General features: G+C 39.3%; 1 protein-coding gene across 4 annotated transcripts in view; it reads right to left on the bottom strand.

The window, feature by feature from the left end:
• Window positions 1–25,853, bottom strand: part of cdh19 (cadherin 19, type 2) — a 337,720-nt gene that overhangs the window by 154,725 nt on the left and 157,142 nt on the right. For 3 of the 4 annotated variants that reach the window (XM_057824224.1, XM_057824227.1, XM_057824225.1), the window contains one exon: window positions 6,540–6,619. The gene's annotated coding sequence lies outside the window, so the exon portion shown is untranslated. Of the gene's footprint in view, window positions 1–6,539; window positions 6,620–22,411; window positions 22,493–25,853 lie in introns of those variants that run through there. The other variant, XM_057824229.1, reaches the window with a different exon arrangement.

Genomic DNA, 25,853 nt, shown 5'->3' with positions numbered 1-25,853 from the left:
CTGAACACCGCGAATTGAATGTAAAAAAAGTTGTCCGAGAGTTAAAGAAAATGCTCGCTGTTAGCATTAGCCTAATGCTAACGCGAACCTAAACACTATGCTTACGCTACGAGTTATATTTAGTGTGTGATGATCAGTGTTGGGCACTTTACTTTAAAACAGTAATTAGTTACATTACTCACTACTTCTTCCAAAAAGTAACTGAGTTAGTAACTGAATTACTCTATAGTAAAAGTAACTAGTTACCAGGGAAAGTAACTATTTCCGTTACTTTAAAAAGAACTTGTTGTATGTCAAAGAATTTGACATTTTCTGAGCAGTATTCGAGTCAGTGGAATAGAGAAGAACAGACAGGTAGTTAACTTGTTAGGTGCTTCAGCAGATTTGAATTGCTTACCACAGATGTCGACAAAAGCTTTGCCCCGGGACATAAATTACACATTACATGCAGGTTCTTTCCTTTAATTTCGACAAACTTGAAATAGTGTCTATATCTCCACCTCTTAAAGGACAATTTTTCTTCTGAATGCTCTGCCATCCCGACCCTGTGCATCTGTTTTGCGTGTGTGTTTGCCGCACACGCTGTTCCGGTTTGCTTGGGAAATCACCGGCTCTGATTGGCTTACTACGACACATGACTCTAACCCTCAGCCAATCACAATCTCTCGAGGGGCTGCATTTAGGTAGGCTCGTTTCCCGACAATTCACGTCACCTTCAAAGCGTCTGCCATCCTCAAGATGGAAGCAGAATTATTGCTGGCTGACAGTGGGAGATGGGAACGAGGCTAGCATCAGGTGTAGCAAACAGAGAAACGTTACCAAACTTTGGAAAGCATTATCTAATTGAATGAGCAGGGACAAACATGGTGGCTTTTTAGTGGGCAAACTGAAACTCCACTCACCATTTTGGCGGTGCTCTCCGATGTTTCATGGTTTACATCTTCAACTCTTTGGTTCTCGCTCAGTAGTTGTCGCTTTTGAAAGCTTAGGTTTGAAAAAATTACAAATATCCATCTTGCATCTTCTGTCCTCAGGTGGTTTTTGCTAAGCAAAGCAAATGACCGTCTCTAAGGTGCTAGTCACATGATCTGTTCGAAAAATAATTTTGACCCATTATAAAAATATATATATATATTTTTTTTTTTTGTTCATTACATTCATTTTTGTTGTTTTTTTTTTATTGCTGGCAAATTGTTAATTTCAAATTCATATATAGGAATGCAATGACATTTTTGGCCACTGGGGCAGAACCCCCATAATCTCCGGGTATGCTAGAACCATCAATGGCAGTGGATATGAACTAGGAGTGGGAACCTCTTGGTACCTAACGACACGATACGATTTGAAATACAAAGCTCACGATAATGATGATCTGACGCTATAGCGATACAACCATTTCCGATACATTGGTCAGGAAATCATTCTAGGATATTCTACAAAAAACTAATAAACAGAAAAACAAACTTCTGCTGTGAATTGGAATGAGTTTATCACTAGTAGACGTCCAATCCGTTTGAAGTGGGAGGTGCATTCGCTCCCATCCTCCCACTTCAAACGGATTGAACATCTATGGCCATCAGTGGCAGCCAATGAAAGGCAATGAGTAATTTTGGGCCATTTAAGGTCATTTACCTGTTGATTTTCAGTTACTTCCTGTTGATTTTGGGGTATTTTATGGGTCACTTCCTTTTTATTTTGCATTACAGAACAGGAAGTGACCTGGGAATCACCCAAATGAATAGGCAGTGACTTAAACTCAACTGGAAATGACCTGTAAATGCCCTAAAATGAAAAGCAAGTGACCTGTAAATGCCCCGAAAATCGGACCGAATGACTGTGAATGCTCTGGTTTTGAACGAACGAACGTTCCCAGTCTAAATGGATTGGGCATCGAGCACCGTCAATGGCAGCCTTCTTTTTTTTTTTTTAAATTGACACCTTTTTAAAACGATATCTCGACTCTTGACAGGAGCATATCAATACAAAGTATCACGATATATCACCATTTCGATATTTTGTCACACCCCTAATATGAACATTCATAGCATGTCCTCCTAGTTTAAACGAAATGAATGGTTATCGTTGTAAATAGCAGGCAAATAGTTGATGGTGAATATTCTCGTGTTCATTTTTTTTTTTTTTTTTTTAATAAAAAACAGGGGGGAAAAACAGTACATATTCTCTTATTAGGGCCCGAGCACCAAGTGATGCAAAACAAAATTGCAAACGAACGATAAAAAATCCTAACATTCATAACTTGTTGAACGCACTCAGCAGTAGCGGCATTGATGAGCAATTTTCGACTCGGCAAGTGGTATTTACCATAATTACGACACCAATATGAAGGCAGCATGACAATTCGTTTTGACTTCCCAGTCAAAATTGATTGGACGACCAGCGTTGTCAATGGCAGCCAGTGAGCTAAAGCCGTGCAAGCTTTTCGTTTTGTTGTTCCACAGATGGAAACAGTTCCACAATAACGCACTAATGAGGTGACAGAAGTTCCGTCAGCAGAGCAGACATCTCCTGAGCCTGATGATTCACACAAACGCCCTCCCCACACCCCCCAACCGATCCACCAACGCACCCCCCTCATACCTTTGTGTTACATCAATGCCGGGCGCATTTTAATTGAATATGACGCAGGAGAGCAAGAGCGCTTGGAATAAAAGACATTTTTGCTGGCTGCCAGATGAAAGGCTGCGATTGCCAAGCTGGTTTGATAATGCGGATGCCAAGCACACTGTAACTAGTGCTCCTGAATGCAGCACGCTACACGGTTCTGTTTTTAATATGGAATGCGCTCAAATTCCAGCATGTGTTGCCATGTTGGCACTTGGCAAAGCGTCACTATTTTGACAAGATTTTCGTGAATAATAACCAACACAGCTTCGGAGTGAGGCTATGGAGATAATGAGTATAATAGAATACAGTCATCAGTATTGAATGGAGTAGTATCTTTTCTTATATTTACTGTTGACTGTTTGTAAAATCAATCAGGGAATAGTATCTTTTCTCATATTTATTGTCTGTTTGTTTTAGTCTAACACACCCAATATAAACTGAATAGCATTTATATCTTAGTTTAAGAAAAACATGCAGAATATATTTGATATTATGAACAGTTGGACTTGAAATGATTAGAATTTGCAGCGCCAAGACAACAGGCAGATAAGGGCAGAACAGATACAGGCATAGGTGGATCTACTATTCAGGTGAAGTAGGCGATCGCCTTAGGCCCCCAACCAGTAGGGGGCCCCCAACCAGCTGCCCTTGCCCCAACAAGCAAGAGCTTGGGCCACCGGAGCCAGCAGCACCCCCAACTATTCGTCATGTATAATTATATCAGCAAACCCAACAAACAAATAACAAAACAAAAAAGAAAGCCATTTGAATGCTGCATTTACAGTACCGTGCAAATGTTTTAGGCAGGTGTGAAAAAATGATGTAAACTAAGAATGCTTTTAAAAATATAAACAATGATTGTTTATTTTTATAAATTTAGAAAATGCAAAGTGAGTGAACAAAAGAAAAATCCCAAATTTATTCTGCAGCATGACAACGACCCCAAACATACAGCCAATGTCATTAAGAACTATCTTCAGCGTAAAGAAGAACAAGAAGTCCTGGAAGTGATGGTATGGTCCCCACAGAGCCCTGATCTCAACATCATCGAGTCTGTCTGGGATTTCATGAAGAGACAGAAGGATTTGAGGAAGCCTACATCCACAGAAGATCTATGGTTAGTTCTCCAAAATGTTTGGAACAACTACCAGCAGAGTTCCTTCAAAAACTGTGTGCAAGTGTACCTAGAAGAATTGATGCTGTTTTGAAGGCAAAGGGTGGTCACACCAAATATTGATTTGATTTAGATTTCTCTTCTGTTCATTCGCTGCATTTTGTTAATTGATTAAAATAAACTATTAACACTTCCATTTTTGAAAGCATTCTTAGTTTACAGCATTTTTTCACACCTGCCTAAAACTTTTGCACAGTACTGTATATTATCTCTCCCACACACACACGCACTACAATGGACTGTTCCACGACGACGGACTGAGTATCAGTCGCTTAGCTTCATTTAGCGCCGGTTAGCTTCGCTTAGCTCCGTTTTCATCACTTAGCTCCGCTTAGCTGTTCGTTAGCTTCACTTAGCTCTCACACGTTTTTCACGCCACTAAGCTCGATATTTTTACAGCTCACTTGCTACTTTTATCGTTTATTTCGAACACATGAGCGAACGTGCTCTCAATGAGAGCCAAAGTGCAGTGAGGGAGAAGTTGAGAACAGGCCGCTAATGCCTCTTAACTTTCTTCTTCTTCTTCCCACTGAACATAAAATACACGACAGCACCCCCTCTGGCGAAACAATGCGGTACAGTTCCAATCAGTCATACAATAACACTCAACAGCTGGTTAACAGCATTTGTTAACGAAAAAAAAATTAAATCTATTAGTGACACCACAAACAATGACGAAGAATGTTTTTTTACGGAGTGTAAAGCTTTCGGTTAGCGGTTTAGCGAGCGCACCTCCGGTGAACATTTCAAAATAAAAGCACGTCATGTTCATCAAATAAATAATTATTTCTGGAGTTAATCCCACATACTTCAGAATTAATATTATAATAGGTTGAGTAAATACTACAGAATACAGATTCTACACTAAGAATAGCTTTCAAATGACACTATGACAAATATGATTGGCAATTAATAATTATTATAATTATTATACTACTATTATATATAGTAGTATACTATAATAATAATGCTAAAAAAAAAAAAAAAAAAATAAGAATTGTTTTGAATAATGTTGGAAAGGCAAAGTCAGTGTAAACAATGTTTACGCTCCGTTCTTTTGCACTAGTAAATGCTATCAGCATTTAACCTCATTATTATTTGTGATTAATTATTGTTATTTACAAACAAAAATTTCATTGCTAAATTAGTTAAAAAAAAAAAAAAAAAACAATTATTAGATTAGTCGACTAATCGTAAAACTAGTCGGCTGACTAATCATGAGAAAAAAGTGTCGTTTAGGACAGCCCTAGTGTACCGGAGCATATTCCCTCCACACCCTTCTCACCTTTTTAACCCCTGACCCAATGAAGAGGGCCCCTGGATATGTTCGCCTTAGGCCCCAAAATTGCCAAGTCCGCCACTGGATACAGGACACCTTCTGACCACAGAAGCCTTTGGTGATAGGCAGGTGATAGGCAAGACATCTACAAGTCCACGTCTGCATCACCATATCCCGCAATCAGCTCTTCTGGACAGTCCAGAACAAATGGCGGGACATCTTGTCTTGTCACAAGGAACATCTGATACGAGGAACCTGCGACCGAGAAGTGAACACTCAGCACTCACGTGGCGCTGAGGATGGAAAAATCCTAAACTCTCGTTGCCCTCGTCCTCCCATCCAATCGACAACAGACAATAATCCTAAACAACACCCCAACACACCCTTCTTCCAGACCACAGCCCGCCTCACTAGAGCCTCTAAAAGACTTAATGTTTAACTAATTGTTGTAATTTTTCTCGGGAATCTCTTGTTGACTTGTGATGTGGTGACCCTGGATGCCAGCTCGCCTGGGTCTCTCTGTGCTGTATGATTCTCCCTGCTTTTAAAATGGAGTCAGTACAAGGGGTTAAGACTAAGGTGAACCCGCGGAGTTTGGCCTTTTGGCTGGGTTGTCGGGGATACCACTGACCCAGGTCGTTGGAATTGCGCTGGCGCGGTTCCAGCGATTCGGCTGGCTTGATTCCGACAATCTGGCTGAAAGGTTAGATTCCTTCAGTATGTGTAGATTTTCTTTACAATATGAAGTATTTAGTCCTCAGTGAGATTCATCTTAATTGAAAAAAAGGCTTTTGGTTGTTTATATGACAACTTCATTTAAGAGCCCAAAAATGTAAATTTGAGTCAACAATAGGGATGCCAAAAACAAGTATTGTGATAATCAATTAACAATCAATTATTTTTCTGATTAGCCGACTAATCAGATCATCTATTGTTTACTGTTATATTACTCTTTGGATTGGACAAATTCTAAGAAAAAAATTGTCTCTGAACGATTAATTTATCAACAAAAATAGCTTGAATCGATTTGTCGATTAATCAGGGCAGTCATTTTAATCAATATTTAGATATCGCTGTCCCACTGTCTTGCAAGTTTTGTATTTTTGGTACCATTTTAGTAATTTATTATCATATATTTTGGGTGTATTTCCATTGTCAACCACTGGATGACAGCAGTAGGATAACTGAAAAATCAATTTGACAAAAGATGAATGAAAACAGGGAGTTAAAAATGCCTCAAAACAATCGATCATTAGTCGATCGGTCTATTAATCGTGGTAGTCCTAGTCAACAATGACGTGTATTGTAAATTAAATATTGTTCTTAAAGTTTTAGTCATATATTTGAACATATTTTCAGTATATTTCCACTATCAACCACTAGACGGCAGCAGTAGGATTACGCTGGATCTGTAAATTTGACAAAAGGTGAAGAATAAAAACAGGAAGTATATCGACTCACCCAAGTTTTCGTTGAAAATGAATCTCAAAGTCCAGGATGTAACATGCTTTGCCACCAAAAAATCCAGCTCATCAATGACCCTAAGGGAGATAAACAGTACTAGTGTTGTTTTTGACAGCCGCTTTAAGTTTTGTCTTAGTCTTAGTCTTTTGGACGATAATAATTATAATTTTTAGTCATGTTTTAGTCATTTTGTCTAGTTCTCTAGTCTCAAATTTTGTCTAGTTTTAGTCGACGTTTGCCAAAAAAAATGTTTTTGTCTGTAAAATTTCCAACTATTTCAAATGAACATTGACAGACAAGCACATATTGTAGCATCTAAAAGGACAACGCCAACTTGCTGATTATACATACTCAGCAGGAAAACAGTACATTATTTTCAATTAATCATACCCACCTGGATGCCACGAACTGTATGTAAAAAAAAAAAAAAAGTTGTCCGAGAATTTAAGAGGACGCTCGCTGTTAGCATCTCGTAATGCTAACGCGATTGTGAATGCTATGCTAACGCAAGAAAGCCTGCATGGAGACTGGAGACAACATACGGGTAAGTCGGGGGGAGGGGGGTGCAGCACGTCAAGAGTGACACAACCAGCTATGGTAGCACATAAAATGTCACACACTGCGAACGTGTGACGGAAACTATTGCGAATTTTCGTTTTGTTCTCGTCTCGTCGGACGAAAACTGGCATTCTTCTCGTTATATTTTAGTCTCCTAGAGCACGTTTTTAGCTTGTCATCGTCATGAAAAAAGTGGTCTTTGACGAAATATTTTTGTTTTCGACGAAAACAACACTGAACAGTACCATGAATTTCAAAAGTAAAATCTGAGAATTTTACATAAAACCGGACAAGTTAGGTTTATACTAGGGCTGTCAAATTTATCGCGATAACGGGCGGTAATTAATTTTTTTTTAATTAATCACGTTAAAATATTTGACGCAATTAACTCATGCAAGGAATGACCGGTTCATGCGTTGCCTCAAACAGTTTACAATGACGCCGTTTTAGCACACTGAGAGCGAAAAGAGAAACGCGAGTGGACACAAGCGTTCATTGGACTGCGCCTTTTATTGACTTAAGGTTTGGCAGCCACTTCTAACAGTCATGGTTGCCCAACTTCCCATCATGCATTTGGGCGGAGCAGGAGACATTCTTTTTCTTAACACGCTTAATTGAACACAACGCAGAACATATTGTACACCATTTGCAGCCACTACTGACAGTCATGGTTGCCCAACTTCTCATCATGCATTTGGGCAGAGCAAGAGACATTCTTTTTCTTAACACGCTTAATTGAACACAACGCAGAACATATTGTATACCATTTGCAGCCACTCTGGCAGTCATGGTTGCCCAACTTCCCATCATGCATTTGAACGGAGCATGAGAGGTTTTTTTTCTTAACACGCTTAATTGAACGCAACGCAGAACATACTGTATACCATTGGCAGCCACCACTGACAGTCATGGTTGCCCAATTTCCCATCATGCATTTGGGCGGAACAGTTAAGTCGCTACAGTATCATTTAGTGGAAACACAACAAAAATAATATTCGCTCAAAAAAATAATGTTCACAAAAAGAAAAGCGGTCCATGCAAAGAGAACTGGCATTCCCAATCAAAATAGCTATGCAAAATACACATAAAACTTAGTCAGACTTTGCCTTGGCTAGATCTCTAATTAATTTAAAACTCGCCATTGACACCTTGTGGTGTATTTCACCTTCAGTAGTTAAAGACACAGTGGAAGAACTGCAGGGACCCCAATGTGACGTCACCGCTCGGTGACGTCAACAATGGCGAGCTATTAGTTTATTTTTTGATTGAGAATTTTACAAATTTTATTAAAACAAAAACTTAAATAGGGGTTTTAGTATAAAATTACTATAACTTGTACTAACATTTATCTTTTAAGAACTACAAGTCTTTCTATCCAGGGATCCCTTTAACAGAAAGAATGTTAATAACGGTAATGCCATCTTGTGGACTTATTGTTATAATAAACAAATACAGTACTTATGTACAGTATGTTGAATGTTAATGTCCGTCTTGTGTCTTATCTATTCATTCCAACAATAATTTACAGAAAAATATGGCATATTTAAAGATGGTTTGTATTGCGATTAATTACGATTAATTTTTAAGCTGTGATTAACTCGATTAAAAATTTTAATCGTTTGACAGCCCTAGTTTATACGCAATTTCGAGCAACTTTTCAAGGTTTCTTTGACTAAAGAGTTGTCAGGCAAACCTTAGCTTCGATACTTATTTCCATGTACAGAACATAAAATTACAGTCAAACTGTCAACAGCATCCAGCTATCACGACGTGGCGCACATCACATCTTCTCGTCTCTTATTAAAGTGCCAACCCTTGTCAAATTTGTACAACACTAAAGCAGGCATCTCCAAACAGACGTGTGTAATTTCAAAACGTCTTGAGACGAGAAGTGAACCGAGAAAGAATATTGAATGATATCTAAAAGCAACTGATACAATCACAGACCTGTCAAAGCTGCCGGATAGAGCGTCATTCTGTTTAATTGGGACAACTTGAGGCAGACATGTTTGCAGAGTGATGCAGACAGATGATCATCTGCCATCTGGCCTACATTAATAACTATTTCTCATGTGACGTGCTCAAATTAGCAACCAGAAAACAAAACTCAGGGATAATTGATCCTCCATTTTCACTTCCGAGGGGAAAGCGCTTCGGAATATTTAACCGCGTCAGTCACAGGGTGCCACTCATGATGCTGATGTAGAGCTCGACACGAGGAGCTGCCAAGCGCTTTACATTCGGGAGAACGGCGCTAGCAAAGCCGACGTTTCTCAAGGGCCCGATTAGACAGTTGGGTATAAGCTTTTTTCCTTCTGGCACATCCGCAGAAATGTTCCGAAATTAAGCTGAATCATTTTCTCCTTGTGAAAGCAGGGGTGTCTTGAAAAGAACATTTTGCCATTGCTTGGATTTTATTAGTCAAACAGACTGTGAAAATGACGCATGCTAGCATTTCATAACGCTAGAAAAAAATGCAGCGAGTGTCGACCCTCCAAGTCCCAACGGATTGGATGTTTATCGGCGTGAATGGTACTCAATTTTTAGAAAGCTCGCTAGGTGCAGCAAAATTTAATCCATCATTTGTTGCTAGGCAGAGTTCTTGGGGCGACATCCAAATTGGAAAAAAGTCAGGGAAATGCAACTACGTAATTCAAACAAAATTCAATGGATTGTAGGTATAGAATAAGTTAAAATTAGGGCTGTCAAAATTATCGCGTTACCGCGCGGTAGTTAATTTTTTAAATTAATCACGTTAAAATATTTGACGCAATTAACGCACATGTCCCGCTCAGAAAGTATTCTGCCTTTTGGTAAGTTTTACAGCAAGATTTTTTGTGCTGTCCAACAGCGAACTCTTGTGGTCGCTTTGCGACATGGTTTATTGTTTTCTTTCCAGTTCATTATGGCTGCACGACATCTCGGGCTGATAATGTTGTGCTTATATGATCCTTGGACAAGATTTGTCCGTAAGTATGGTTGTTGTAAAGAATGTACATATTATGTTAGTAAGCGAAATGTTATATTTTTTGTATGAGACGCTTTTTGTTTATGTTTAGTGAACCTGTATAGCGTGCTAAGCTAACGTTGTTGCTAATGCAATGCTTGTGTACTTTTTTTTTGTAGTTTTACGACGGTCTAAAGAGGACAATGGTTTGAGGCCATTTTATTAATAAATCAGATGAAAAAGGAAGAAGTCTAATTATTAAGGCGTCGTTCACTAGCTGTCTAGCTTTGGAAAAAGTAGACGCTTCGGAGTGAGGACAGCATAGGCAGATTTAAATGACAGTAGAGTGAAATGCCCACTAGTCCTTTTGTACCGTATGTTGAATGTATATATCCATCTTGTGTCTTATCTTTCCATTCCAACAATTTATTTTACAGAATATATGTATAAGTTACAGAAAAATATGGCATATTTTATAGATGGTTTGAATTGCGATTAATTGCGATTAATTACGATTAATTAATTTTTAAGCTGTAATTAACTCGATTAAAAATTTTAATCGTTTGACAGCCCTAGTTAAAATATACATTCACGTAAAGCTTGCTTGGCGCAGTAAAATTCAACCTGTTACTTGTTGCTAGGCGGAATCTTGGGGCAACATTAGAACTGGCCCAAGTGGACAAAAGTGGGGAAAATGCAAATAGGCCATGTTCAAAAGGCAACACTATAAATAGAGATTTCATTAGTTTCATGGTAGAATACCTCTGCATTAAACACAATAGTAAAATCCATGGACCATTCACTGCCACTCCCACTCAAAATACTAGAATGGCCACCTCTTGCTGTCGATTGCTCTGAAATAAACACTAAGCGTTTGAAATTGTGCTGCTATGAAATCAAATTGAATTAGTTCAAATGTATATTTTTGGAAAGATAGCTAGAAAGTTCAACCCGTCACCAGTGCCGTTAATCTTACGATAAAAATAATTAATTACAGTTACAAATTACTTCTCCCAAAAAGTAATTGAGTTAGAAACTCAGTTACCCAAACGAAAGAATAATTAGTTACTCGGCAAAGTAACTGACGTTACTTTTCATGTTCTACACGTTATTACATCATCCTTTCTAAACGTCTTTCACATAAAATAGGTTTATAGTAACTTCTATTTCATTCCAAAAAACCATAAGTCACCGTTTACATTTTTTAAAATTTCACCCATTTAAGAGTGTAATGGTATACAAACTTTAACTTTCAAATGCTGTTGTACTCAACCGTGACTTTCGTGTACTGTCACATCCCTAATATATATGGCGGAAAACACAGACAAGACTGAAAAAGCAGTTTCTGCTCTTGCACCCCTCTTTAAAATAAACTGCTGTATTTTAAGCCAAATGAACTGTTGTGTTGGACAGAACAATATGTCTAAATGCTGCCATCGCAGATTCATGGCGCATTAAGCCTCCGAACTATTTTTAATTTGTCCGTTTTACCCCGGAAACCCCCGTTTACAGACGTGGCGCAAACGCTTTTGTTTCAACCCAGCCATAAAACGAAGACATATTTATTATTCAAAATGTCTGTCATTTTTAGCTTAGAATCATTCATTGATGTCTATTATATTTTTGTTTAAAAAAAAAAAAAAAGACTTTAAAAAATTATTCACTCGCATATTTTAAAGTTTTAAATTACGACACAATGGAAAAAACGGTTTCTGTAAAAAAGTCACGGATATCTACCTCATAACTATAGCTTAATTGTATTTTTTTGTTACTGTCGCATTTCCCCTGATGTTAAATGATAAATAATCGATCCAAACAAAGAAAAATAGAAAGGAAAAAAAAAAACGTTTAAAAGGGTAAATATATAAAAAAGAACATCTCGACCACTCCTTGATGTCTGCAATTTCATCGCGACCCTTGTTATATTACCATGTTTCACCCATAAAATCCAGCTGTGGCCATTCACATCTGTGTCTTGACACTCGATGATTTTTTTTAAATGCCCACTTGTTCAAAATTTTTCTTCCCCCAGAAAATTGAGATTTTAAGCTTTCCAATGATGTATCATACATGAATATAGGACAATCTGGAAATCTGGCCAAATTGGGGGTCTGAGAGCGGAATTTTGAGTCACCTGAGTGTTTTCCGCCATATATATTTTTCAATATGCAGGTGAGGCTTGAATCTCTTCCCTCTTCTATCTTTGCTGTAATTGTTTTGATTTAAAAAAAAGGGGGGGGGGGGGGGGGATCACACACGGTGAATGGATATGTCATTCAAGAAAAGTTTAGGTCAAGTGTCTATTTTTGGTAATAAAAAACAAAAACAAATTATTATTATATTGTATTATCTACAAGGACAATGCCCACTTGGTGATGCATACTGAACAGGAAAACAGTCCATTATTTTCAATTAAAAGCAACCACCTGAACGCCATGAACTGTGTGTAAAAAGTTTCCCGAGCGTTTAACAAAACGCTCTCCACGCTAAATGCTAATGCAAGCGAGAAGGTGAATAAGCTAAGCTAATAAGCTAACACTTCAAGCCACCTAGCATCGCGTTTGCAACGGCTACATTTCCATGTGTCTGCATTATATTTTTTGTGTGTGTTTTTTTGGTGTTTTTTTTCACTGATTATCTTTTTTAGGAAGAAAAAGCCTGTTGAGTAACCAGTTGAGTAAAAAAAAAGTGGGTGATATAGGCATCTTTGAGTGATCTTCGAGTAAAATTCAAGTATCTCGAGGCCGGGGAGAGTGTCCTCTTTTTTGGAAATCAAAATATGGTCACCCTACCCTAGACCAAACGTCCTCTTTTGCCCAGACAAGTCCTACTTTCATGTAGTATCCTCGTCGTCCGGGCGAGTTTTATAAATTAATAAAAATGTCAGTTTTTTATGATTTTTCATGGGACCAATTTGAAGAGAATCCCTCCGGCCGCTGGACGGCAGCAATTGACATGGATCCTACTCGAGGGGAGGGAAGGAGTAGTTCTTCTTTTTTTTGTTGGCAGTTTAGCCCTATCATGAGGCATTACCGCCATCTACTGGGTTGACGATTTGGCCACAACGCCTGCCCAGTTGTTAAGTTTTTAACGATAAATACGCAAATAATGACAACTGTTGACTTTTGTCGGAGCTTTGACTGTAAAATCCCATTTGGTGTCACATCGTTGCGCTGCCGATGATTGTAAACATTTCTAGCAAAGTTTGATTTTTGCCTCAGCTAGCTATCAGTAAGCTAAACCATGCTAGGCATTATGGGAAATGTAGTTTTGAACTGCTACGTTTGGAAACATGCTGGTTGAATAGTTTGTCAGTTTACTTCGGTTATTGTTTGTGTGCATTCTAGAACATTGAATTAGGCCTGTCGCGATAACACATTTTAGTGTGTGATAATTTATCTCATAAATTATTGCGACATGCGATATTATTGCGCCCCCCAATTTTTTTTTTAAACCAATGTAAAATAACACAGTGAGAGGACAGTATATATTAATAGATCAAGTACACCCATTTAAACGCGAAAAATATTTCCCTTTAAATTCAAAAATACTTTTTAAGAAATCACAACTAAAAACAATAGACCATGCCTCTTGAGTAAAAAACAATATTAATACCGCACAGAAACACAGCATAAATAAAATGTGTTTTTCAAGAAAAAATAAATTGCACTTAATAACATAAGCATTAAGGCAAATGAAAACTTTTCCCCTCATAGCTTCTGCAATGGTGTTCCATAGGGATGCAACGATACAGTTAAGTCACGGTTCAGTACGATTTTCGATACGGGGGACACAATTTTCGATCCGATTCAATACATTTAATGCTCTGAAAAAAATATATATCTATATTTAATTTTTTTTTTTTTTTTTTTGGGCTAACGAGCAAAAATTTAATTGCCATCATATAAACATGCATTTTAGTGCATAATATTTATGTGCTTACTTCTTACTGATCTGAAAAAAGTTTGTATAAAAGTGCTGAGAACAATTTTTACTGTTTGTAAAGTGAGGCGGGGCACACTGTTGATTGCTACAGCTCTCTTAGCAGCTAGGTTTACTAAATCAGCAAGACATCCTATTTGTGGTCCGAATCCATCTGCGTCACGTACTGAATTAACAATATTTGCAACATTATCTATAGTCACTGGTATGGATTGATTTGACCTTCTTAACTTCCATTCAGTCATGACAGTTTAGAATTCATCGATGTAGTATATGGACTACGTGTCCTATAATCACTCTGGGCTCACGTAGCCAATGGCATGGGACGTAGCACATCTAGTTTGCTATTTCATGATATCTAATGTGTGCGCGGCTGCGCGCATTAAAAAAAGTTAGAATACGGCGCTGAAGTCACGTCTGCTCATTACTGCATAACACCTGCATATGACAATCGACTTTCATAAAAAGGACGAGTTTGAAGCACAGCGCTCTTAATTTGCCGCTCAATGTTCATCATTTCCATTCAGCTGTCCGTTGTCAAAGCGAGGTTGTTCGTAGCAGCCAAGTCGGTAACAATGTTTTGGCGGACTTCGTTGTAAATATCCGGCGTTATGCTGAAAAATAGCTACCCCGCGTGAAATGTGACCCATGACGGGAGCGCCCACACGTCAACAACACCGGCGCGCCGAGATGGTCCGCAGTTAATCCGAAGCACTGACGCAGCCGGTATACGTTGAACAATAGGATATAATGGGAACGATTGGCTGCGGCGCTATTTTTTGCCGGACCTGGAATGAAGATGCATTTGGCGCAGTTGGTAACAAGGAATCCGAACTTTTAACAGCACGTCTGCCGCACGCACGCACGCACGGCGATAAATCGCACCGGAAAAATTACCGCCTTCATTTTTATTCAGCGTGCGATCGATGGAATTATTGCATATTGCGACAGGTTTACATTGAATGAGAATATCAATTGAATGGGAATAACAATTTGTCAAGGGCAATTGTCGTGATAGTAATTTATAAAAATGTTTAAAATATCAATTGAATGGGAATAACAATTTATCAAGGACAATTGTCGTGATAGTAATTTATAAAAATGTTTAGTTGGCACATAGCCTACTGTGTGTATGTGTATTGACTGGACTACATTTCCATGGGTCTGCATTATATATATATATATATATATATATATATATATATATATATATATATATATATATATATATATATTATATTTATTAGGGCTGTCAAAATGATCGCGTTAACGGGCGTTAATTAATTTTTTTAATTAATCACGTTAAAATATTTGACGTAATTAACGCATGCACTGAATGAGCCGCTCTTGCATTGCCTCAAACAGATTTCAATGAGGCCGTTTATGGACATTAAGAGTGAAGAGAATGCCACCGGCCGCTTGGGGGCAGCGCAGCGCCGTTCCATACTAATGTTATTCCTTCTAATAGTGGGAGAATTAGTAGTTGTGAGACGTTTATGCTGTTGCTTTGTGCTCCACACATATTTCGGTAAGTTTGCTTTCTTTTAGTGGCAATTATGTGTCTCTTGTTGTATTTTGGGTAAGATATGCTCAGAGATATATCTGTTATAAAGGCGAGTGGACACAGGCGTTCTTTGGGCTGCGCCGTTTATTGGCATACGTTTATGCAACTCCTTCACAACAAACAGAAGTATCATTTAGTGAAAGCACAACAAAAATAATATTGCTCTCTCTCAAAAAAAATAATGTTCACAAAAAGAAAAGCACTTCAGTGTGTAGTAATGAGGCTCCTATTCTCACACAGCTAAACAACAATGCAAAGTGAACTGGCATTACTCAGAGTTTGGTCACTCAATTCTTATTGTTATTTTTATTCTTATTATTATTATATTAACTCTACTTTTGATTGAAAATTGTACAAATTTTATTAAAACGAAAATATGAAGAGGGATTTTAATATAAAATTACTATAACTTGTAACTATAACATTTATCTTTTATGAACTACAAGTCTTACTATCCATGGATCACTTAAACAGAAAGAATGGTAATAATGCCATTTGTGGATTTATTGTTATAATAAACAAATACAGCACTTATGTACAGTATGTTGTATGTATATATCCGTCTTGTGTCTTATCTTTCCATTCCAACAATAATTTACAGGAAAATATGGCATACTTTAGAGATGGTTTGAATTGCGATTAATTACGATTAATTAATTTTTAAGCTGTAATTAACTCGATTAAAAATTGTAATCGTTTGACACCCCTAATATATATATATATATATATTAGGGCTGTCAAAATTATCGCCTTAACGAGCGGTAATTATTTTTTTAATTAATCCCGTTCAAATATTTGACGCAATTAACGCACAAATGCCCAGCTCAAACAGATTAAAATGAGAGCACAGTGAAAGGTGTACTTGTTGTGTTTTTCGGAGTTTTGCCGCCCTCTGCTGGCGCTTGAGTGCGACTGATTTTATAGGCTTCAGCACCCATGAGCATTGTGTAAGTAATTATTGACATCAACAATGGTGGGCTACTAGTTTATTTTTTGATTGAAAATTTTACACATTTTATTAAAACGAAAACATTAAGAGGGGTTTTAATATAAAATTTCTATAACTTGTACTAACATTTATCTTATAAGAACTACAAGTCTTTCTATCCATAGATCGCTTTAACAGAATGTTAATAATATTAATGCCATCTTGTTGATTTATTGTTATAATAAATACTTATGTACCGTATGTTGAATGTATATATCCATCTTGTGTCTTATCTTTCCATTCCAACAATAATTTACAGAAAAATATGGCATATTTTATAGATGGTTTGAATTGCGATTAATTACGATTAATTACGATTAATTAATTTTTAAGCTGTAATTAACTCGATTAAATTTTTTAATCGTTCGACACCCCTAATATATAAATAATATTTTAGTTTTTTTTTTTTTTTTTCCAAACTGCATTTTCCCATCCAGAGTGAGCGGGCACACTTTAAATATATTAAAGTGATATAGACATCTTTGAGTGAACTTCGAGTAAAATTCAAGTGTCTTGAGGCCTGGCTGAGTGTCCTGTTTTTTGGAAATCAAAATATGGTCACCCTAAGTAAGGGGCTTGTTAAAGTGTCAATAATTCGGATCAACATCAACCACCCCTCGAGCTCTGGCCCTCGAAAATGATCTGGCCAGCCCGCCTGGTTGCAGCAACTCTCAGTTGGAGATCTACTGATTTTTTTTTTTAAGTGAACCATTACATTTTTTTTCTGCTCTCATGTGGCACTAATGGAAATTGCAGCTGGCAGCATGAAAAGAAAAAAAAATTGTGTCTTCCTGATGTGGATAAAATCCAAGCCGTGTTGGGAATCTGCCAACGCGAGTTCAGCATAAAAGCACGGGCGACGCTGTTCCTCGTCAATGTCAGCTTGATTTAATGAAAATACACTTGTATTTGATTCGGTTACATTTCCTGTCCGCCTGGGAATTGGGTGCACTTGTTAAAATCTGAATCCATGTACACTCAGCAGTTACTAAAACAATCCAGCAGATGTCAGCTGATATGCCACTTTTAACCTTCTGCTATATCCATTGTTTACCTGCTGCAGGCTTTGGGACGATAATCTAAAGCCCCCTTTTGCTCCTGTTAAGTAGATAATCAATACCGCCATTAAGTACCACGATGCGCTGGCCCGGTGCGGCTTGTTTGCAGAGGAGAATCCAATCAAGCATTATAGAGTGGCTACAATGATAGTGCACCATGCAGAAAGGTTATTAAGGTGTCCCAAACTGGCTACTCATTCATCAAAACCTGCGGCGGCCTGTATAGAAAGAGGAAAAAACATTCATGACAAATGAAGCGCCAAGTCCTCAGCAGCATCCCTTTGGGGGAAGTGAGGTTCATAAACATGGAGGTCAGCGGCAGGGAGGCTGGCGGTGGCGTCGGTCGTGAGTCACCGTGTCCTCCGCTACCACGTGCAGTTGGTGAGCTACTTCCCGTGGAGCAAGCAGTACAAACCGGGTGATTCATACTCACTGTTAAAGATGAGCCAAACACGCTTAAAGTAAATTGTTTGTGAAATCCAAGCAGAAGCTCCGGAAAGTTTTACAAGTTTCCACAAATCAAGGCAGCACGTGTCGAAGCCGCGCGTCTGGCTCAGGCATCCATTAGCTGCCAGATGGGCTTTTTGTCAAGCTTCTTTCAAAGTCATTTTTCCTCGGAATGAATTGGGAAAATTGTCTTTTTAGCAGTCAGGTCAAATGAGTTTTGAAGGACGTGGAAATTAGAGAGGCTTTTTCAGAGAACATGACGTGGGCTCCTGAATGCTATTAATCCAATTTGCAGAGGTGGTTTGGCATCCAGGGCCAGCACCTCCCAAAGGGGAGCCTCTCTGTTTGCTCTCAGAGCTTAGCTCCAATTCTGTAACACTCAAAAAACCATTCCTGACCATCACAAAAACATCAACTGTTTGTAATTTATATATTATATATACTCTCTCTTAAGATTTTCGTATTGCATTATTGATTGAGACATCAGTGAGGCGCAGGCTTTTTTTTGTTTGTTTGTTTTTTGTTTCTACAAAGGAGTTTTACTTCAAAACATTAATTTTTAAGTAAATTATGTATAGAGTTTTTCCTAATGAGTCTAAGCAGTCATGGCATGGCCTAAAAAGTGAAGCGGGTTTCATACCAAAGTGCTTTACCCTTCCACCAAGCATCACCTGCTGTGCGCTACCACTTTAAGTCAAACTGATTTTCTCCTAACCTGCCCTTGTGTCCACCCAATATTTCTTGGCCTACCCTCGTTTGTTAGCAGCCATAGTCTAAAGAATTCATCTTCCTTCCAGGAGCATCACTAGGTTTTAAGAATAGGGATGGCTTAGCCCCCAGGAGATCCACAGGATGTAAGTGAACGCAACGTACAAGCAGAACATAAATATATTAGGGCTGTTGAACGATTAAAATTTTTAATCGAGTTAATCACAGCTTAAAAACTAATTAATCGTAATTAACCACAATTGAAACCATCTCTAAAATATGCCATATTTTTCTGTAAATTATTGTTGGAATGGAAAGAAAAGACAAGCTGGATATATACATTCAACATACTGTACATAAGTACTGTATTTGTTTATTATAACAATAAATCCACAAGATGGCATTAACATTATTAACATTCTTTCTGTGAAAGGGATCCACGGATAGAAAGACTTGTAAATCTTAAAAGATAAATGTGAGTACAAGTTATCGTAATTTTATTTTAAAAACCCTGCTGTATGTTTTCATTTTAATAAAATTTGTAAAATTTTCAATAAAAAAATTAACTAATAGCTTGCCATTGTGGAAGGTAGTGACTGAAATACACCACAAGGTATCAAGGGGGAGTGTTAAATTAATTAGAGATCTAGCCAAGTTTTTCTTGTGCGTTTTGCCCCTCGACTGACGCCGTAGTTTCCAGTTTTATTGTACCTTACGTTCATTTGAGTGTTGACTTCACAACGTACGAGACCTCTGATAGTTTGTATATTGTGACTAAATATTGCCATCTAGTGTATTTGTTGAGCTCAACGAAATGTTTGAATAGAGTTTGACCAAAGTCTGAGTATTATTTTGCATAGCTATTTTGATTGGGAATGCCAGTTGTCTTTGCATTGAGCACTTTTCTTTTTGTGTACATTATTTTTTTTGAGAGACAGGAATGTTATTTTTGTTGTGCTTTCAGTAAATGATACTGTAGCGACTTAACTGTTCCGCCCAAATGCATGATGTGAAATGGGGCAACCATGACTGTCAGTGGTGGTTGCAAATGGTATATCTTCTCTGCGTTGTGTACAATGCATGGTGTTAAGAAAATTATTATCTCCTGTCATTCTTCCCCACATCATTTGCCACAATAGTTATAACTGTTGTGGAAGAGATGCCAAAGCTTATGCCAATAAATAGCGCTGCCCCAATGAATGCCTGTGACCACTCCACTCGCTTGTCTCTGCCTCTTAGCTCTCAATATAAATATAACGGGGCCATTGTAGTTTGTTTTCGGCAATGCATGAGGGGGTTCGTTCCGCACATGCGTTAAATGTGTTGAATATTTTAACGTGGTTAATTTTAAAAAATTAGTTACCGCCCGTTAACGCGATAAACTTGACAGTCCTAATACATATATATATTTATATGAGTGTGTGTATGTATGCTATATACAGTATAATCATAACTCTCCTACTCATCTTTCCAGTAGAGGTCTCTCCCCTCTCTGCAATGACTCCTACAGGTCAATAAAGGTGGTGGAGTGCTTATTATCAGTGCATTATTATGACTATCCACTGATGATAATCATACGTGAATGAGATCAGCTCATGTACTCATCTATGCCTAACGTGAAAAACACAGCTGAAGCTCCAGAAGGAAGTCACCCCAAAGATAGCGGTAAAAAGAGTGCACACTAAACCGTATAAACATCCAGGACCTTCACAATGCATTTCAGGTTAATTAGCTAGCAGCAGCTAAGTAGCAGCGTTATTTTAGAGCTGGGATGTAACTTGACCACAAAACAACAAAGATGTATGCAGAGATTGACAGTAGTGTGCAAGCCAGGTTTTTATTTGTCAAGCATGGAGCATTTAGTCTATTACCGAACTGGCCCAAATATAAGACGGTGTTTTTTTGCATTGAAATAAGACTGAAAAAGTCGGGTCGTCTTTTTTGGCGGTCTAGACATTATTCCCATTCACGATGCTAGATGGCGCCAAATATCATTGAAGCGATGTTCTGTCAAGATAGATCTCAGCTACTCTCAAATTTAACCAGTTTGCATTATTTTATTGCAATGGTTTTCCTTATTCAGATTTGTTTCAAGACTACAGTTACAGTTAGACTTCACTTTGATGGTTAATGCAGTTATTGCAATTTTGTTGTTTTATCACAATCGATTGGTTTATTTACATTTCAAAAACCAGAAGCCATTCATTTACGAAAGTGATTGCACTTTACATATTTAAATGTTCAGATATTAAGATTTGACTGAGGCAAAATAACATGCTTTTTCTCTCAAATATATTGTTATAATCATTTGTTTCAGATGTACTGTAATTATTTTCTGTATAAAAATTAATTTGGTGTTCAAAAAGTCTTTTTTCAAACTTGAGTCTTGAAAAACAGGGGGTCGTCTTATAATCAGGGCCATCTTATATTCGGGCCAATACAGTAATTACATGGGACTTTCTGCTGTTAGCTGGGGGCTGGAGCTAACTAGCTGTTACTACTAGCAGTGATAAATACTTTCTTGAAAAACCTTCTTATGTCCATCCTTCATCTATCTATTCACGCTCTGGTCTGCGTGCGTCAGAAGTCCACACACAAACACGCTGCCGTTACAGACTGTAAGCAAAGTCACAGGGAAAAACGCGGACTGGATTTTCAGTGATGTGAGCGTGTTCTATATGAACAAGTGGAATGGATTGGATAACGATGCACTGAAGGGGCTCTCTATCCTACTCTATGAAGTGAGGGGAAACTGACATATTTATGATCATATTTAAGTTATTAATGATAGGCTATATGCTTATTGATTGAAACTAATATTCTGCCAACTTCATAGTGATATATCAGAATTTTTGTAAATCCCAACCCTTTTAAAAATAAATAAATAAAACACCACCAAATTATTTAAGGAGGCTTAAGAATGAACGCCTAACTACGCCAATGTTACCTTGAACTCTACCCACCTGTTGAGTAATTTTCTCCTAGACCACCCAAGTTTCTATCCCACGAGAGTCTAACCAATTCATTTTCCCAGGTAACCTAACTACCTGTCAAGTAATTGTTTCTTATCCTACACTGCTTTCTTATCCACCACAGTTTAACCAATTCGACTTCCCAGGTGTCCTACCCACCTGTCGAGGAATTGTGTGTTAGACTATTCTGGTTTCTTTACCCACTGCCAATTTGTCTTCACTTGTACTCTATCCTCCTGTCTAGTAATGTCTCCTAGCTTACTCTGGATTCTTTCTTACCCAATGAAGTCTAAGCACAGTCCTAGCCACCTGAGCCTAACCAATTCGCCTTCCCAAGTGTCCTACCATGCTGGTAAAGAATTGCCTCTTCGCCAATCTTAGTTTGCTTACCTACTGCTAATTTGTCTTACCTGGTACTCTACAAGCCAGTCTAGTAATGTCTCCTAGCTTACTCTGGTTACTTACCCAATGGAGTCTGAAGGAGATGGTACCGTTTCTCGTAGGCACCGTCTAACTGTTTGCATTACTCTAACACACGTAACATATACAATCAGGGAATAGTATCATTTCTCATATTTACTGTAGGACTGTTTGTATTACTGTAACACACCTAATAAAAAATAAATAGCACTTATACCATAGTTTAATGAAAAAAAGCAGAATATAGGGCATAAAAGATACATACCGCCATCTTATCACAGAAGCCCAACGTGTGCGTCATGAGCAAGATTGACGCACCAACTATCGCAATCAGTTCTCCAGGGCACTCCAGGACAAAGAGCAGGGCGTTCTGTCCTAAAACAAGTAGCATCAGAGAACGCCCGATATCCAACTGATAACACAACTGACAAGACTCCAAGAGCCCCCTTTGACATTCAGGGGGTAGAATCCACATCCTCGGTGCCCGGACAACAGTAACTCCCAAATCCTCCTGTCCAATCCACAAAAAGACAATAATCCCAAACACACCCTTCTTCTTCCTTCAACACACCCTTCTTCCTGCCCACGGCCCACCCTGCGAGAGCTTTCAAAAAGACTGAACATTTAAAAAAACAACTGTCGCTTCTCGGGTACATTTCGATGTATCGGTTGTTTTGCTGACCCTGGATCCAGCATTGTCTCTTCGTCGTCTGTTTTGCCTTGTTTTTTGACCGTTGTCGACGAATAAATTGTCAACCTGTTTTCGGTGAGCCTTCTTTAAACCGTTCAAAATGGAGTCAGTTCAAAGGGTTAACACCGGAGTGGACGCGCGGCGTTTCGCCTCTCCGGTCGACTTGCTAGATCGGCGCCAACAGGACGCCTTCTGGTTCGGCTGTCGCTGTTCCGGCGGCTTGACCGGGAGGCTGAATTCCTTCACCGGGCAACCAAGTCTAACCAACTTGTCTTCCCGCGTGTCCTAGCCACCTGCCAGGTAACGGTCTCTTAGCCTACCCTGATTTCTTATCCACCAGAGTCTAACCATTTCATCTTTCTTGGTACTCAATCCACCAGTCGAATAGTCGTCGCCTTGCAAACCCCGATTTTTACCCACCAGAGTGTAACCAATTTATATTTCCTAGTACTCTACCTATCTGTCAATTAATTGTCTCCTAGCCTAAAATGGTTTCTCACCCACCGGAGCCTAACCAATTTGTTCTGCCAATTGGGAGTCGAATAATTACCCTCTAGCCTGTTATTTATCTTCCCTGGCACTCTACCCACCTGTCGATTAATTGTCTTCTAGACTAAAATGGCCGGATTTGAACCGATTCGCCCTACCAATAGAGTCAAATAATTATCCTTCAGCCCTCCCGGGTGTCCTACCCACAAGTGCCAACCAATGATCTCGTAGCTCGTCCTGGTTTCTTAGGCAGTGGAGTCTAAACAATTGGCTTCCTCTCTGCCCCAGAGTCAATTTAATTCTGCGGGGCTGTATCTCTTCCAGGATTTGGCTGAGGTTGCCTCTTTTGTATACTCTGTATCATGATCGTCTTTCATGTGGAAAATCAAGAGAAAATTAACTGCTCTTGTTCACAGGGTGTTCTTTAATGCGACTATCCTAACAGCACAGTGGATGCTCTCCAGTTGCACTCGCAGTGGTTTTAAATATTTAATCGCGCCTGTCACCAGAGCCGGCTTTTGACATTGACGCCAACCTCTCGGCAAATCGCGTCTTTCTCTAGCACTCGCAGCTGACTGAAGCCATCAGGGAGGGTCATGAAGTTGGACTAAAGAGGCTGCTGGGAAGGTTCATTCTGTAGATTCTTGGACGTGTCAAGCGGTTGACAGCGCTGGTGACAAACTTGACGCCAGGCGCGGGCGGCTTTGCCAGGGCGACTGCAAATAACGCGAATTAGTCCCTCGCGTCGTAGCCTGTCAGCACGGCTTTGACAACTGCCAAAATCGCGAGAAAGAGAGCGCCTGAAAAAATAAATACATCTACGACGCAGTTTCTAAAGCACCGAAATTGGAAAATGAATTTCTTACCACCCGTGATTTCTGATCTTATCGTATTTTATTCATTGGGTCAGATTTTCATTTCAGTAATCCCATTGCTCCGTTGTGGGGGGAAAAAGCCATTTACATTTTAAATGAGGAAGGTGCCAATCCAGGCGTGTGGTGCTTAATTCCTGCTCCGTTTTTTAATTACAACTCAAGCAGTTCAATATCACTGCCTGATTAAAAACTTAAGGGGAGCCGCCTCCATCAGCTGTCTGGCTGGTGGAGTAAATCATTTTATTTGTAGAGATCGCATCTGCAAAGTGCGTCACAATGAACGATTTGATGAGACCCGGGCGGAGTCTTTTAATGACTCGTTTGAGCGAGTCCTCCAGGACATTTTATTGACTCGAAGTGAGTGCGTGACGAATGTTGACAGCGCTGGATGAATAGGCGATGGTGCATTCGTCGAAAAAATAACAGCCTATGGACTTTAGCGTCAATCTATACTCTTAGCACCTTAAAGGGCACTAACTCACTGACGGTGCTAGATGTCGAATCCATTTTGAGTGGGAGAGATTGGCAGAAAATAATCGGATGAATGCATGTCTAGCACAGTCCATGGTAGCCAAGTTTGGGTGGCTGCTTGTTGCTGCGATGGAGAACCGAGCAAGACGACCCAGAACGAGGAGCGCGCCGTGCAGCACCGCCCAGGCGTGGCCCGAGAAGCGGACGCCGAGAGAGGCTGCATGCGTTGCTCAGCCGCGGCCGAGTATGAGGTCAAGACATGCGACGTGCAGTGTCACCCAGTCGAGGCTGTTGACAAGGGCGACGGGCAGTCGGAGTTGCCCGGCTGGGGATGAGGTCGACTGGCAAAACGAACCAAGTCGACCGGCCGCAGCAGAAGCAAGGGAAACGCCGAAACCGGAGTCGAAGCGTTGTCATCGTTGTCCAAAAGCAGTGGACGAGGAGAGGCGGTGGTCGATAAAGCATGCGATGGTTCAAAACACCAGAGAAGATCCACCTTAAGCGCCCCAATATTTGTCCTTTTTTGGCGTAAAAGCAACGAATCGCCAGTGTTGGGAGTAACGCCGTTATAAATAACGCCATTACGTAATGGCGTTATTTTTTCAGTAATGGGGTAATCTAACTAATTACTTTTTCCGCCGTTACAACGCCGTTATTGTTACTGACGGTCAAAAGCGGTGCGGTGCGTTACTTACTCTGAATAAATTGAAGACATTACCAGCCGTGTCGAGTCGACTCTCTGCTCTGTTGATATGTCATCCAAGACTTGGGGTGCGTTCAGGTTCGAGAATAGCGCATGTACTTCTGACTCCAAGCTGTTTGTCCCTGCTCATTCAATTAGACAATGCTTTCCAAAGTTTAGTAACGTTTCTGTGTTTGCTACACCTGATGCTAGCCTCGTTCCCATCTCCCACTGTCAGCCAGCAATAATTCTGCTTCCATCTTGAGGACGGCAGGCGCTTTGAAGGTGACGTAAATTGTCGGGAAATGAGCCTACCTTAATGCAACCCCTCGAGAGATGCGATGGAAGTGATTGTGATTGGCTGAGGGTTAGAGTCATGTGTCGTGGTAAGCCAATCAGAGCCGGTGATTTCACAAGCAAACCGGAACAGCGCGTGCGGCAAACACACACACGCCAAACAGATGCACAGGGTCGGGATGGCAGAGCATTCAGAAGAAAA

The sequence above is a fragment of the Corythoichthys intestinalis genome, chromosome 20 (assembly GCF_030265065.1).
Source record: "Corythoichthys intestinalis isolate RoL2023-P3 chromosome 20, ASM3026506v1, whole genome shotgun sequence".
Taxonomy (NCBI): Eukaryota; Metazoa; Chordata; class Actinopteri; order Syngnathiformes; family Syngnathidae; genus Corythoichthys; species Corythoichthys intestinalis.
This window is presented reverse-complemented; position numbering and strand designations above follow the sequence as displayed.